The following is a 16,460-nucleotide window of genomic DNA, read 5'->3' on the forward strand; positions in this document are numbered from 1 at the left end:
AGGGCGGCAGGGGCGGCGGGGCGATGGGACGGGGCGGCGGGGTGGCGGCGGGGCGGTGGGGCGGGGGGGGGCTGATACATCTCCAACGTATCTATAATTTTTAATTGTTCCATGCTATATTATATTCTGTTTTGGACATTATTGGGCTTTATTATACACTTTTATATTATTTTTGGGACTAACCTATTAACTGGAGGCCCAGCCCAGAATTGCTGTTTTTTTTGCCTATTTCAGAGTTTTGCAGAAAAAGAATATCAAACGGACTCCAAACGGAATGAAACCTTCGGGAACGTGATTTTCAGAACGAACGTGATCCAGAGGACTTGGACCCTGCGTCAAGACATCAACCAGGAGGGCACGAGGTAGGGGGCGCGCCTACCCCCACAGGGCGCGTCCTCCACCCTCGTGGGCCCCCTGTTGCTCCACCGACGTACTCTTTCCTCCTATATATACCTGCGTACCCCCAAACTACCAGATACGGAGCAAAAAACCTAATTCCACCGCCGCAACCTTCTGTACCCGTGAGATCCCATGTTGGGGCCTGTTCTGGAGCTCTGCCGGAGGAGGCATCGATCACGGAGGGCTTCTACATCAACACCATAGCCTCTCCGATGATGTGTGAGTAGTTTACCTCAGACCTTCGGGTCCATAGTTATTAGCTAGATGGCTTCTTCTCTCTTTTTGGATCTCAATACAATGTTCTCCCCCTCTCTCGTGGAGATCTATTCGATGTAATCTTCTTTTGCGATGTGTTTGTTGAGACCGATGAATTGTGGGTTTATGATCAAGTTTATCTATGAACAATATTTGAATCTTCTCTGAATTATTTTATGTATGATTGGTTATCTTTGCAAGTCTCTTCAAATTATCAGTTTGGTTTGGCCTACTAGATTGATCTTTCTTGCAATGGGAGAAGTGCTTAGCTTTGGGTTCAATCTTGCGGTGTCCTTTCCCAGTGACAGTACGGGCAGCAAGGCACGTATAGTATTGTCGCCATCGAGGATAACAAGATGGGGTTTATATCATATTGCATGAGTTTATCCCTCTACATCATGTCATCTTGCTTAAAGCGTTACTCTGTTCTTATGAACTTAATACTCTAGATGCATGCTGGATAGCGGTCGATGTGTGGAGTAATAGTAGTAGATGCAGGCAGGAGTCGGTCTACTTGTCTCGGACGTGATGCCTATATACATGATCATACCTAGATATTCTCATAACTATGCTCAATTCTGTCAATTGCTCAACAGTAATTTGTTCACCCACCGTAAATACTTATGCTCTCGAGAGAAGCCACTAGTGAAACCTATGGCCCCCGGGTCTATTTTCCATCATATTAATCTCCCGACAACAAGCTATTTCTAGCGCCGTTTTTATTTTGTTTTCTTTACTTTGCATCTTTATTATAAAAATACCAAAAATATTATCTTATCATATCTATCAGATCTCACTCTCGTAATTGACCGTGTAGGGATTGACAACCCCTTATCGCGTTGGTTGCGAGGATTTATTTGTTTGTGTAGGTGCGAGGGACTCGTGCGTGGCCTCCTACTGGATTGATACCTTGGTTCTCAAAAACAGAGGGAAATACTTACGCTACTTTGCTGCATCACCCTTTCCTCTTCAAGGGAAAACCAACGCAGTGCTCAAGAGGTAGCAGGGGCGGCGTGGCAGCGGGGCGATGGGGCAGCGGGGCGGTGGGGTGATGGGACGGGGCGGCGGGGCAGAGCGGCGGGGCGAGGTGGCGGGGCGGAGCGGCGGTAGAGGGAGGCGGCGCGGGTGGTGAAGGAGATCTAGAGAGAGGGGTGGGGCGCGGGCGCGCGCAGCCCCTTTTCTGCTAGCAGGTCACAGCTCTTTGCCGTCCGCTAGCGGACGGCAAAGAGAATACCTAGTGGGGTGGGGTCGGGGGGAAACACCTGTTTAAACGACCGTTTGCTTTGCCTTCCGCTGGCGGACGGTAAAGAATTGTTGCCGTCCGCCAGCAGACGGCAAAGAAAACGACCGTTAGGTCATCCTCATAGGCCTCCACCCACCCTCTTTGCCGTCAGCTAGCACACGGCAAAGCTGCTTTGCCGTCCGCTAGCTGACGGCAAAGATAGGCTGACGGCAAAGCCTTCCGTTGCCGTCCGCTTCCTCTTTGCCGTCCGTATTCTGGTGGCTGATGGCAAAGCCTTACTTTGCCGTCTGCTAGCAGACGACAAAGAGTCGGCAGATGACAAATCTGCTGATTCCAGTAGTGTACATAGGAAAAAAACCTATAGCATTCTATCCTATGAATCAAACGACCAATGTAGGAAAATTAGGAGGGGGGTCTCTCCAACAGTGTTCCTTGGCTCGCACCTAGCATCACGATGGTCGAACTTGGAGTCATTCATCTGGTACACGTGGCATCTCAGATCTGGACACAAGGTGACGCGACCTCTCACTTCCTCCGCCATTTGAAGCGGCGCGCCGGTGGAGGGCTAGCATACTCCAATATTAGGTTGGCTCTATGTGATGTGGCAACTTCATATACTAACTGGATGCTGGCTATACTACTATGATACTCACACTCCAAGAAGTGACTCGAAAACCATTCATAAATTGACTCTATGACATGCATTTGCAACTGAAATGTACCATTCATTAAATACAACAAGTCATCAACACACAATGACAACGAGGATACATGTTGGATTATAGATTATTTCCAACAAAACATCCTGGCAAATACTAAAGTTTCCATCACACAACAAATAAGAAGCAATGAAATGAACTTCAACTCAACCAATCCTCGGCGTTGGAAATGCTTGCTTTGAACCATAGGTGCTCTGGGAAGGGCCAGCTATTGTTAATATCGAGAGCAACGCAGGACTGATCATCCAGGCTGAAGTGGCATATATCAGGACCAGGGTAGGGAAGCACCGAAATGTCCGAGGTATAGATACAGTTGCTTCTCATAAATGGTAGTAACGTTGTGTCAACAACAGCTGGATCGCCTTTCACCATCATTGGATAGTTTGGTCCAAGGAAGAGCGAGTTTGCTCCAAGACTATCAATACTGAACCAGGGAGAAGGTGTTGGCGCTAGCACACTAGTATCCGTCCTGAATACCATGCAACGGGTGTTGGAATAGGTCAGGAGAGGGCGACCATGGGAGACAACACCTGTTTCCTCAGTAGTAACAGTCTGAGTGCACTGTATACAGACAAGAAGAGGTGATCCATCGGAATTAGTTGCCAGGCGCCACTGAGTATATAAGTTTTGCTCCTCCTCATGCTCGTGATCATCACCATCGTCATCTCCCCCTTGCTTATAATTTTTTTCAAGTATAGGTGGTGGAATGTTCACAGGACCTTGGAAACACAAGAAGAAGGTTAATTAGTAAAGGGAAACTTGCTAACCCGCATGCATCTGGATGAAACAATTATAATTACGGTGGACGACAAACATACCGAAACTACGAGGATCCCATGCAAAAATAGTGCCACGAGTGGTGGTAGCAAACACAAGATCCTCGTATTCAATTGCATCACAGTACACATCCGTGTATAGAAACTGATTTTTGAGCAATATCCATCCAGTCGAACCACGAAGGACAGCTACAAGCTTGTCGAAGATAGCAACAACTTGATAGTTCTTGTAATTCCAAGAGCGGTTGGGAACTCGACAAATTGCTATCTTCAGTAGACGACAGTCACCATGATCGTATTTGAAGGTACGTAGATCATCTGTGTGCTCAACCTCAGGGCACTCTGAGATTTTCGGAAGTGGAATCCGCTGATGAGTGTACACATTCATAAGTTCCCACTCGCAATTGTACCCAATATAAACAACCCAATCTCCATTTGCGCCAGCCCAGGACTTACCCTTAAGCGATGGCATCTTGACATCACACGTATCATTATCAAGCGGCATCAACTTGCACAAGGCGAGGCCTCCGTCATCCGCGCCCATGCGAACAGGCTTATAGCAAAGAAGATAAGGGAGATCAAACCACTCCTGGACCCTTGGGTTCCTTGTAATGATGTTATTAGTTGAGTAGAGAATGGGCTTGAATGAACCTGCCATGCTAGCCGAGGTGATGACGTCGCACCGATCAATGAGTTCCCCCACCACGTCATCTTTCATATCGGGGCAAGAATAACGGGGTCGTTTCCGGCTTGTTCCCTCCATGGAGAAGACGATCGAACAATGGCAAGAGGAAGGGTGAAGGCAAATGGAGGAGGGAGGAAGAGCGTGCGACAGCAGTTCCAAATTGAGAGGGAAAGGCGAAGAGTCGGTGGACGGTTGCCAGTTTGCCACGGTACACGAAGAGGCGCCCCGGCCTACACGTCCTTTTGGAAATTGTACAAAAGGACTCACCGTCATCTCACTGACATGTTGGAACGGGACCACATGTCAACGAAACATGGTGTGTAATTTCTCATGCAAAATGCGATCTGGCCACGTTGGCCCGAGGTGCCGCATTATTTCTCGACTTTATTTTTTTAATGGCATGCCGTTCAGTTTTGAAGCACGACTAACTGGTACTATTTGTAGAGAAAATATAAACTACTCTACCACTACTCCACCTCTAGTACTAGTAGTATAAAAAAGATATATAGGCTGGAGCTTCAGAGCTTTCTTGCTAAGGGCTGTCCACTTGCTTCTCACACTATCACCCTCTCTCCAGATCTAAAAGGACGGCCTCTCTCTCCCTCCTCACCGGTGGTCACAGATCCACCGGGGAAGAAAAGGATGTGCAGCGTTGAAGCACTCGTCGTCGGCGAGCGAGGTCACGCACTGACGACAAGGCCGTCCTCTCAGACCTAGCGCCCGCGCGGGATGGCCTCCGTCCCCAAGCTCACTACCGTAGTGCGTGCAGAGGACAACGACCACGAGCAAAGCCACTTCCCGCCGACCCTCAGGTATGCTAGCTCTTTCGTACCATACCCTTGTTCTATTGCCCCATCTGCCATGTCGCTGCATGTGGATCTTTTTCCACTCCACCATCTTCCCAATTTGCTATCCTCTGCTCTGCTGGTCACGCAGACGAAAACCTTAATTCGCACTATTAAAGGAAACCCTACTTCATGCAGACTAATCCATGTCTGGGTTGAATAAGGAAAGGAAGGGAGACTGTACTGTCCAAGAGAGTAGGCATTGAACCCGCATCTAGGTTGAAAAGGGGAAAATCAGTAGCTAAGGAACGAGTCTCATGTCTCTTGGTTGAAGAAGGGTAGAAAGGCATGACAACGCAATAGAGAATGACCAGGTCGATCGGTTTGTTGTCCTCACATAGGAAAAAGGTGGCTAAACATAACAAAAATGGGACTTAATCCACATATGCTGCATGGATATTTGTTGCTCTGGGCAAGCATACCTCCCTCACCACTCTATGCGTCCGTGGAGGTACATCGTACTGGTGCGCCCACTGTCCGAATGGGCCTCCCATGCTCTTAGTGTCACTTTTTTTGCTGTTAGTATAATGCCAGCAGTCAAGTCAAGCAATGCTACTGCTAAAGTGATGCCACATTTAACTAATGCTGCACTCAGTCTAATGCCACCAATAAATTTAAGCAATGCCATTTAATGTCACTGGATTATTTCAGGGTTAGCTGTTGATTGTGGATGTAATAAAGATTTTTCAGCTAAGGCATTCTAATGCTGTTGCACAGCCAGTATACCAACGATGAAACTTGTTACTACCTTTAGATTTTTGCACTGTTAATGCTTATAGATTACATACCTCACTTTCATGAGATAAGTTAATTTTTTTGTATAGTGTCACAAAAATGCCAAGGCGCTGATGTCATTTTATTTTGGTTAAACTACAAAAAAAATTATGAAGACAAGAGGAAAGGTCAACAGTGGGCACCTCCTCCTCCGGCTGTTCTCTTGATTCGTTCGATCAAGTTTTTATGTTTGATCAATTATCAAGATTGGGATAGCAATTTTTAAGCCCCCCCCCCCCGAGTTCAAAATGATATTTACCTTGGAGGTACATGGTTTGCAATTTTTTTATACTGTCATTAGTTAATAATGCTAGTTACCTTCAGACTTTTGTATTTGGTTTAATGATCATGCACAGCTAGTATACCAATGCTGAAACGTGTTGCCTTTACATTTTGTATTGTTAATTCTTATAGAAATCTTCCAGTGCTAGAGTTTATTGAAATCTATTCAGTAAAACCATTGTACTGTACCCTGTAATAAAATAACTACTCTACTGTTGCACTAGCCACTGGATTAGTGTATATTTGTAGTATTCGAAATTTCGAATGGTGTTGCATTAGCGTATGGACATAAATAAAGTGTGGCAAGCTTTCCCAGATATGTGCTCAAGAAAATTACTACCTATTTTTCTAAATACTAGTAGACGTTTGGGTACTTTAAACTGAACCGCGAAAACGTCTTATATTAAGGAACAGAGGGTGTAGAGTTCACTCAAATTATCCCGGTAAAGCTAGTCACACCTTTGTTAAAATTAATGTTCATTATTATCGGAGGAGGTCTGTAAGTTTGTCTCTAATGCCTGTCGACTACATACCTGAAATCATGATGTAATGTTAAGTCATTTCCTTTTGTACAGTGTCACTGAATTGTCAAGGCGGTGATGGAATTTTATTTTAGTTGAACTGCACAAAATATGCTTAAAAGAAGAGGAAAGGTCAGGAATCGATCATTCTTTCAGAAAGAACTATATATGCCTTTCTGACATCAGCCTCTGTTGCCTTATTTATTCCTTCAAACAGGTGGTTAGAAACAGTCTTGCTACCTTTTCCCGTTAAGAAATTTGAATGCTTATATTTGTGAGTCTATGCTTCAACTAGTGCCACTTTTATAGTAATCACACTTTCAATATCTATGCAAACAGGGATGCTCGATTTTAGTGGAACTGCACAAAAAGTCCAACTGGTTCAACATTAGGAGCATGTTTTCTTCCTAACCTTTATATCCAATTGGTGGCACTATGAGCTGTTCATTAAGAAGGTACATGGTTTTCTACTATCTTGCTACTCTTTTTGTACTGTCATTAGATAGTAATACTAGTGGTTTGCATGTGAATTTATTGGCAGGGTGGACCTAGATTGGAGGTGCAGGACAGGATTCAATGATTGGATGCTCAATTTCGGTTGTATTGATTTCACCTCTTCCATCACTGCGAACATGGATATCCTTGGTCTGATGAAGAATAGGCGCTATATTTCTGCTCTGAACAAGCAAATCAATTTAGTATGAAATTCTCCAGGGCAAAACATGACTGTATCAAATTGTCCAGTGCAAAACATGACAGATGCTAAGCGGAAGAGACATGTTTAAACCGAAAATACAAGGTGGGGTATATGTTTACTAGCTGCTTGATATTTGTGCAGACAGAGATGTCTGCCCGTTGCTATTTGGCAAACACACAAAGTGACCGCAATTTTGGTTGAACTGCACAAGAGAATAGTATAGTCACTGCATGCAGTGCCCTTTGGAAATATACACAGAAAGATTTGATAGTCACTTCATGGACTGCAGAAAAGTAGTACTGTACTATTTATTGGCCAACAATGGGCATCATTGCTTTGGTCTGATTATACAATGGGCATCGTTTTTCCTAAGTTAAAGTTTGTATTCCGAAAATAGTCTCGCCGTGTGATCAAGAGAAAACCAAATCATATTGCAGTGGATGTTCCTCCATCATGTGTTGTTCATTCTCATGGTTCCAGCTGTTGGTGAAACCACTTACGTTTGCAAGAGGAATTGTAGACTTCACAGACAAATTTGTCTTTCAGTCTGTACTGAATGTTGGCCAAGAGAAGCATCCATGTTAGTAGGAAGAACATATGTTTTTTCTAGATCTTTTCTTTTGGAGCTACATATTTGTATATGATCTGTGAATCATTGAGATGCATTAACATGTTGATCTTATGTATGGGAATCGTACTAGTTGGTTTTAGTTGTGGCTGATCTTTGCTTTTGGAGCTACATATTTGTATATGATCTGTGAATCATTGAGATGCATTAACAGTGCCTTATATCTATTCGCTCAGTGTTTACAAGTTACTGATCGATCACTAGCTAGCCTACTAATGCGCTCCTGGCTGTTTTAGTTGCGACGCAAGATCCAAAGTGGCAGTTTTTTGAATAGAAATGCCTACCTCTGAAGAAACTGACAAGCTGCTCTGAAGAAAATACCATGCGAATCTGAAGAAACTGCCAGCGAAAACGTTCGCAAATGCCTTATCTCCCAGCTAAAGTTCATGAACTAATGCCCTCGGCTGTGACTCGTTGCAGGCTGCTCCGCGTACTGGCTGCGAGCGATTTTGAGTGCCTGCATGCAGCCGACCGTAATTAAGGTAGCTAACCGATGTGAAAAAAAGATGTGCTTTAATTGTTGCGGGCCTTTTAAATCCGTGGAATCATTATTGACAAGGAGGGAGATGATTCAAGTGCACTAGTTTGACCGTCATGCCGGCGTGCGACCCAGCACGAACGGGACGAGACGGCACAGTCAGAATTTCAGTTTCTCTATTTTTCCATGGCAAGCTGGCGCGCTAAGCCATGCCTGCTTAATTATGCATTGAATACCGATGACCGTCGCACTACCTTCCGCCTATAAGTACTGTTTCCCGGCCTTCTACGATGGGACCGTGACCCAACTCGCCCTATCCTCATCAGCCCCCACTGGCCCGACGTCGCTCGCCACTTATCCTCGCTCTCACCACGTCCGCCATGCCCCCGCCCGTCCGCGATAGGCGAGGCCGGAGGCGTCACCGCCGGAACTAGTGTTCGGTTTTTCACCAGAAGGCAGACGAAGGGATGAGGCATTCTATCAGTCTTTAGATGGCAATGCAGAGATCAAGGACTTGTTGGAGCGCGACCACCTGGCAGAGGAGCAGGAGTTGTTGGAGCGCGACTGCTTGGCGGAGGAGCAGCGTATCGCCGATTTGCGCCGCCAGCGGGACATGGAGCAGCAGTGCACAGACGCTCTGAGTCGCGAGCAGAGCGCCCGCGCCTGGGCCGACTACGTGGAGGCCGGCGCCCGGCAAATAGCCCTGGAGGCTGTCGGGCACGCACGCGTTCGCGACGTCGATTTTTACTACCAGCTCGTCAAGTGGGTTTCCCGCTTAGAAGCCGAAGCTTCGGTGGACCACGCCGGCATGGAAAGGGCGAACGCGCACGAGCAACGCGCCCTATCACACCTTTGGCAAGTCCGAGGCGAGGCGGAGGACGCCGGTGCCGGCGTTTAGCGTGTACCGCAGATGGCGGCCGGCATCGTCTAGTTAGCTAAGAGTAAGTTAGTACTTGTACGCTACTAGAGTATTAGTGGGAGTAGATAGTTAACTTGGCTATGATGGTTGTCAACGTGGAAGTTCAGTACTCTATATGTGGATCAGACCTGTTACTTTGCTCTGAATGTTGAACTTTCCGTTTGAATGTATGGAATGGGTTGTTATTTTTTTTAAATGGGTTGTATTTGTCCTCCACGGGTTTAGAGGCTGACTTGTGGGCCTACCAAGATGACGCGTACACAATCAGGAGATGATTGTACGTGGAGAGGATGATAGCAGGGACCCGCCAAGGTCATGGCAGTACACAAGCAAGTGCCTCCTTATTTCAATCCAATAAAAAATGGCTCCTCCTAATGGATTTCTGACATCTGGGTCCCATGCCATTGTCAACGTAGTCAATAAACGAGAGAGTTGCACAACGAGCAGCTGACACCACGGACCCAGCAGCTCGCCCAGTTATTTTTTGGGGGTTAATTTGATAAATGCCGCTCCAAATATGGTGTTTCTGACAAATGCCACTGCAATTTCCAAACTTTGAAAAATGCCATTTCATGCCATTTCCAGTGGCATTTTTTGAAGTCTAGAGTGGCGGTTTTCAAAGTTTGCAAATTGCAGTGGCGTTTTCCAAAGTTTGCAAAAATTGCAGTGGCATTTTTCAAAGTTTGGAAATTGCAGTGGCATTTTTATGAATCGCCATATTTGTTGTGGCATTTATCTAATTTGTTTTTGAGACGGAAGCAGGGTGTCAACTGGGATGTGCGGGGCACTCTAGCCTGTCTAGACAACCTTCTCTTTTATGTTTACCACAGACCAGCCCAGTAGTTTTTTTTCTATCTCAAAATGGCTAGCCCAGTTTTTTTGTGATTTGCCAAGTAAGTCGCTTTGTGAGGCCTGTTGGGCTGCAAATCTTTCAAGACAAGGAGAGCTTCATTCGGCTGGACGAGAAAATGGCCTATCAGTAATGAGAAATGGGCTGTACATTTTTAAAACACATCAAACCGGCAATTACTTTCAAATTTCTTTTTTTCATTTCAAGATTTTAAATTGCATTAATTTTTATGCATGGACAATTTGTTGGATTTTATATTGATATACATTTATTTTTAAAATCAGTTTGAATGTGACTCGAAATTTCGGGATTAAAAACAGTTCAGACCGCACCGAAATATGCAACATTTCGTATAATTTTTTAACCGTGGCGACAATATGGTCTGTAATGCTAACAAAAAGAATATGGGCTCCAAAAAAAACCTTAAGAATTAGCAAATGGGCTGTAAATTATTAGAAATAATGGCAGATGGCCTGTATGCTGTTTTCCACAGATTTGAGGCTTTCCTAAAAAAAGGTTGATGCACAAGCAGTGACTGTTGGATGTCCATCCAACGGCCGTTGTGCTTCTTCAATCTCTGCTCTTCCTACTCCAGCCGCTCAAACAAGCGCCAGCGGGACTGCCTGCTCCCTCCTCCCCACGGCCGGCTGTGCTGCCGCACAGGCCTCACCGCCCCACCGTACTCCCATCACTGGCCTAGCCATCCCTCTACTCACCCACACCTGCTGTTATTCTCCGGCGACGGCAAACGAACCAGTAAATCCTCGTACAGTCGTACTCCCCTCCGCGTGGGAAACAACTGCCGAGTCTTCCCTGCCTCCATGTCGTTCCCTTCCTAGGCCTCGCTGTCGTCCACCGCCTTGGTGCTCTCGGCGCAGCCTGGTCAACGTCATCAACGACCGACATGCATCTGAAGTGGACTGTACGTGGAGAGGCTGACAGCTGGGTCCACAGCCGCACGCAAGGAAATGCCTCCTTATTACGCGCAAAATAATGATTCCTCCACCCGTCATCTGGGACCCACTGAAAGGGCCTCCGTATTTCGCGAAAAAAATGTTACTGCCGCTGACAGCTCGGACCCACCAGCTATATCTTCGCACGCAAGGAAGTGTGTCCATATTACGCACAAAAAAGTGAATACTCCCCCTGCTAGCTGGGACCCAGTATAGTGGCAGGCTGACTTGTGGGCCTACTAAGTTGACGGGGACGGAGGGCTTTGTCATCTTAGTCAGTATGCACGATTCTAGCTCCAGTGACCGTACGATGTCCATCCAACGGCCGTAGTGCTTCTTCAACCTCCGGTCTTCTTGCTCCAGCCGCCCAAACCAGCGCCGGTCGTGCCTCGTGCTCCTGCCTCCCGTGGCCGGCTGCGATGCAGCGGAGGCCTCACCGCTGGCCAGGCCATCCCTGTACTCACCCACACCTCCTGTTATTCTGCGGCGACGGCAGCCTCGCACCGCAGCAAACCAGTGAACCCTCATACTCGTCTACGCGTGGGCATCCACTGCTGCATCTTCCCCGGCTCCGCGTCGTCCCCTTCCTAGGCCTCGCTGTCGTCCACCGCCCTGGTGCTCTCGGAGCGGCGTGGTCAACGTGGTCAAGGAACGACTTCCATCGGAAGAGTACTATACGTGGAGAGGCTGGCAGCTAGGTCCACGGCAGCCGCAAGGAAGTGCCTCCTTATTACGCGGAAAATAATTATTCCTCCACCTGACAGCAGGGACCCACCGGACGGATCATCGTATTTGGCGAAAAAATGTTTCCCCCCTGACTGCTGGGACCCACCGGACGGGCCACCGTATTTCGCGAAAAAAACGTTGCCCCCGCTGTCAGCTCGGACCCACCGGAAGTGTCGCCTTATTACGCACAAAAAAATGAATAGTCCCCATGCTAGTTGGGACCCACCGTGGTGGGTGGCTAACTTGTGGGCCTACTAAGTTGACGGGGAGGAGTGCTTTGTCAACTTAGTCAATATGAATGATTCTAGCTCCAGTGACCGTACGATGTCCATCCAACGGCCGTTGTGCTTCTTCAACCTCTGGTCTTCTTGCTCCAGCCGCCCAAAGCAGCGCCGGCGTGCCGCATGCTCCTGCCTCCCGTGGTCGGCTGTGCTGCCGCGGAGGCCTCACCGCCCCTACTATTCCCACTGCTGGCCAGGCCCTGCGGCGACGGCAGCCTCACACCGCAGCCGAACCAGTGAACCCTCGTACTCCTCTCCGCGCGGGCTTCCACTGCCGCGTCCTCCCTGGCTCCGCGTCGTCCACTTCCTAGGCCTCGCTATCGTCCACCGCCTTGGTGCTCTCGGCGCGGCGTGGTCAATGTGGTCAACGACCAACTTCCATTGGAAGAGTACTATACGTGGAGAGGCTGACAGCTGGGTCCACGGCCGCAGCAAGGAAGTGCCTCCTTATTACGTGCAAAATAAATATTCCTCCACCTGACAGCGTGGACCCACCGGACGGGCCATCGTATTTCGTAAAAAAACGTTTCCCCCTGACTACTGTGACCCACCAGCTACATCTTCGCACGCAAGGAAGTGCGTCTGGGCAAAAAAAGATTCACCCCTGACTACTGGGACCCACCAGCTACATCTTCGCATGCAAGGAAATGCGTGACAGTCGGGACCCACCTGGTCGAAGCGTACGTAGCGTTGTCATTCTGGTCGCGAACGTGTAGGTACATACTGGTCGATGTAGAGGCACGCATGTGTCGTAGTAGAGGCGCGCACGTAGCATGTACACGTACATACAGCGGCCAGGGTGCAAGAAAGTAAATACGGCCACGTACGTACATACGGGCAGGGTCTCGAACGCCTACTCGCGCGTACGTACGGCCAGGGCTCGTGTACATGGCTGGGTCAGAACGGAGAAACAACGTCGTCGTCGTGTTCATGGGGAGCCAACCGGCTGGGTCGGAACGGAATGCGTCGTCGTGTTCATCGGGAGGCTTGGACGGAACAGCCGATGGAAACGAGGCCTGGCGTACCGCAGAACGGAGGAAACGGCCTTGTGTTCGACCGACCATGATCGAAATGGGATCTTGTTCATCGGGAGGGGTCTGGCATACCGCAAAATGGAGGAAACGGACCACCTACGGTCGAAACGGGGATCCTGTTGATCGGCAGGGGTGTGGTGTACCGCAAAACGGAGGAAACGGACTTGTGTTGGAGCGCTACGGTCGAAACGGGGGTCCTGTTCATCGGGAGGGGTGTGGCGTACCGCAAAACGGGACTCCACGGGATACTGTTCATCTCCACCGTCGACCCCCTCCATCCTCCACGGGCTACTGTTCATCCACCGTCGACCTCCTCCAGCCTCCACCTGTGACTGTTCATCCACGGGCTCCTGTTCATGCAGCCTCCATCGCGCGCTACTCCACCGGCTACTGTTCAACCAGCCCTCTCCATGGGCTCCTGTTCAACCACCTCTCCACGGGCTACTGTTCATCCAGCCCTCCACTGTCTGCTGTTCATCCTGCCCTCCACGGGGTGGTCCTGTTCATCCTGCCCTCCACGGGGTGGTCATGTTCATCCTGCCCTCCACGGGGTCCTGTTCATCCAGCCCCAACCGGCTCGATCGATCGGGGTCCTGTTCATCCAGAGGCAACACCACGGGGTCCTATTCATCCACCCCCACCGGGAACTGTTCATCCAACCCCCCCAGCAATGCTCACTGTTCATCTAGAGGCAGCATCGGTCGGCTTCAGTTAGCAGCAGTAGCGAAGGAATCGCTCGATCGGGTTCAGTTAACAGCCATCGATCGATCGCTCGGGTTCAGTAACGCGTAGCCTGCAGTGCAATCGCTCGGGTTCAGTAACGCGTTGCCTGCAGTGCAATCGCTCGCGTTCAGTTAGAGCCCAACGCCTCGCACCCACGCGCGTGCGTGTATGAGAGAAACGCGCATCGCTCGGCCCCGACCACCCACCGTAACCTGGAACACCCCGATATTTTCCTCGCCCTCGCATCTACCACGGTGTTTTTCGTCATGGACGTCCCAAAGAATGTCATGCAGCTGCATCTCCGGCCCGCCCAGGATGAAAAGCCCAATTTTTGTCATGATTTTTTGTCATAGAAGTAGTACCCCACCACATCTATGATGATACCATGTTTTATCACTATTATCGTCATAGAAGTGTCATAAGTATGACTGAAAAGATTTTTGTTCGGCCCAAAATGTCACGGATGTGTCTTTTTTTTGTAGTGTGTGTGTTGAACTGCCTAAAGGGTATCATGACCTCTTAAAAAAGATTTAATCAAAATAATAACGAGAATAATTAAGTAAGTAATGCAAAACTACTTGTTATGTTCTTAACGATTAAAGATAAGTGGAATATGAGGCAGACACTTAACGTGCCAAATCCACTACTGCATTCCATCACAACAGCAGACTAACAAGCCCAGTTTATACTCCTCTTTTAGGGGTACGGATTATAGCTAATGGGAGCTGATGTCTAGGAGTATTTGCAAATGATACAACATCATGGAGTAGGATAACATGTTTAGCAGTACAGCTTATAGAGTAAGCAAGCAAGCAATTTGGCAAACTATGTTGCAAGATAATTTTTGTGTCGCTAAATGCTTTGTTGTACTAATACATGAACATCAAGTGAGAGTGGTGTTCTGTTCTTACCACAGCAGCACAAGTGAGACGATGCCCGATTCGCCATGCTTCTCCACAAGACTCGACCAGGAGCACACATCCCCTGCTTGCTCCCTTGGCCCAGCTCCTTGATGCGGAGGACGACTGAGACTTGGATGCAGAGCTTGCTGCACATGGCATATTGGGTCACTACTTGCAGCAACAGAAGGAACTCACATATCATAGAACTAGCATCAAGTTCAAAAAATGTAATAGGACCGATATATGTCTCCGAAGCAATAGGTCAACTAGAGATTCATGTCTACAATTTGCTAGAGAAGAAAATAAGAAGTCAAGATACATATTATATCTATCAAAAGAAGGACCAATATCAATCAGACCCTTTAATTTTAAAGAACATGGTTTCAAGTTGTTCTTTGCATATTACATCAGTAGTTCTGTTGCAGGGTTTCAATCCCCTGCTCTAACTCTAGCTTGTAGCTAGCCTACCAGCAGTTTAACAGCACTAATAGATTTGCATCTGATGTTGCCACTTAATTTCAACACATGACAAGACAAAAAGCATGGCATCAACACTACTAATACATGTAAGGCGGAACGAGAGCAAGCAGAGCAACCAAGGTAGATCTCCAATCATCACTCATAACATGCAAAATACCCTCGCAGAAGCATACGAGGAACTCTAGTTTAGAAACAAAATTGCGTCCCGGAACAACACTAACAGAGTGGTTTACCCTAGCTATATATGATGAAACAAACGTTATGATATTCTATGCCATGACGAATTGGCAGGTCTTGGCCAATAAACTTGTGTCAAATTGGTCAATATCTAGTACGTACTAGTTAATAAAGTAATTTAGGCCGGATTCGAAGCAGGTGTGTTGTAGGCCACATCATCATATTTGAGCATTAATATTTCTGTATTATTACACAGCAGCTACAGACTAGGAGTACACAACAACTAGTAGCAGAACTAGCAAGAAATAACCAAATTGGGTGTATACCAATATCATCAGGAACATGAGTATAACAAGCATCTTGCTTTACTGGGATACAGTGACACAATCGAATTACTAGGATACAGTAACACATACACATTGTTGATTTAGCACGTCCAGAAATAGTGTAGTGTGTATACTGTACTCTGCAAGGCTTGGTTTAACACACTTAGGAACATTATAGATTTAACACATGTCACAACAATGGACTACTCCTGCAAATCTCAGAAGAGCATAAGCACACACTACATCTACTCCCCAAACAATCACTTGCCAAACTCAAAAGAGCATAAGCAAAAGACCAGTGCATATTACCCATGTTGGGAACGTAGCATGCAATTTCAAAAAAATTCCTACGATCCCGCAATATCTATCTAGGAGATGTATAGCAACGCGAGGGGGACAGTGTGTCTACGTACCCTCGTAGACCGAAAGCAGAAGCGTTTGACAACGCGGTTGATGTAGTCGAACTTCTTCTCGTTCCGACCGATCAAGTACCGAACGTATGGCACCTCCGAGTTCTGCACACGTTCAGCTTGATGATGTCCCTCGAACTCTTGATCTAGTAGAGCGTCCAGGAAGTAGATGAGTTCCGTCAGCACGACGGCGTGGTGACGGTGATGGTGAAGTGATCCGCGCAGGGCTTTGCCTAAGCACTACGAGAATATGACCGGAGGCATAAACTATGGAGGGGGCGCCGCACACGGCTAATAATTGTTGGTGTGTGTTCTAGCGGTGCCCCCCTCATATATATATATATATATATATATATATATATATATATATATATATA

This window comes from Triticum aestivum, chromosome 1D, assembly GCF_018294505.1.
Source record: "Triticum aestivum cultivar Chinese Spring chromosome 1D, IWGSC CS RefSeq v2.1, whole genome shotgun sequence".
Taxonomy (NCBI): Eukaryota; Viridiplantae; Streptophyta; class Magnoliopsida; order Poales; family Poaceae; genus Triticum; species Triticum aestivum.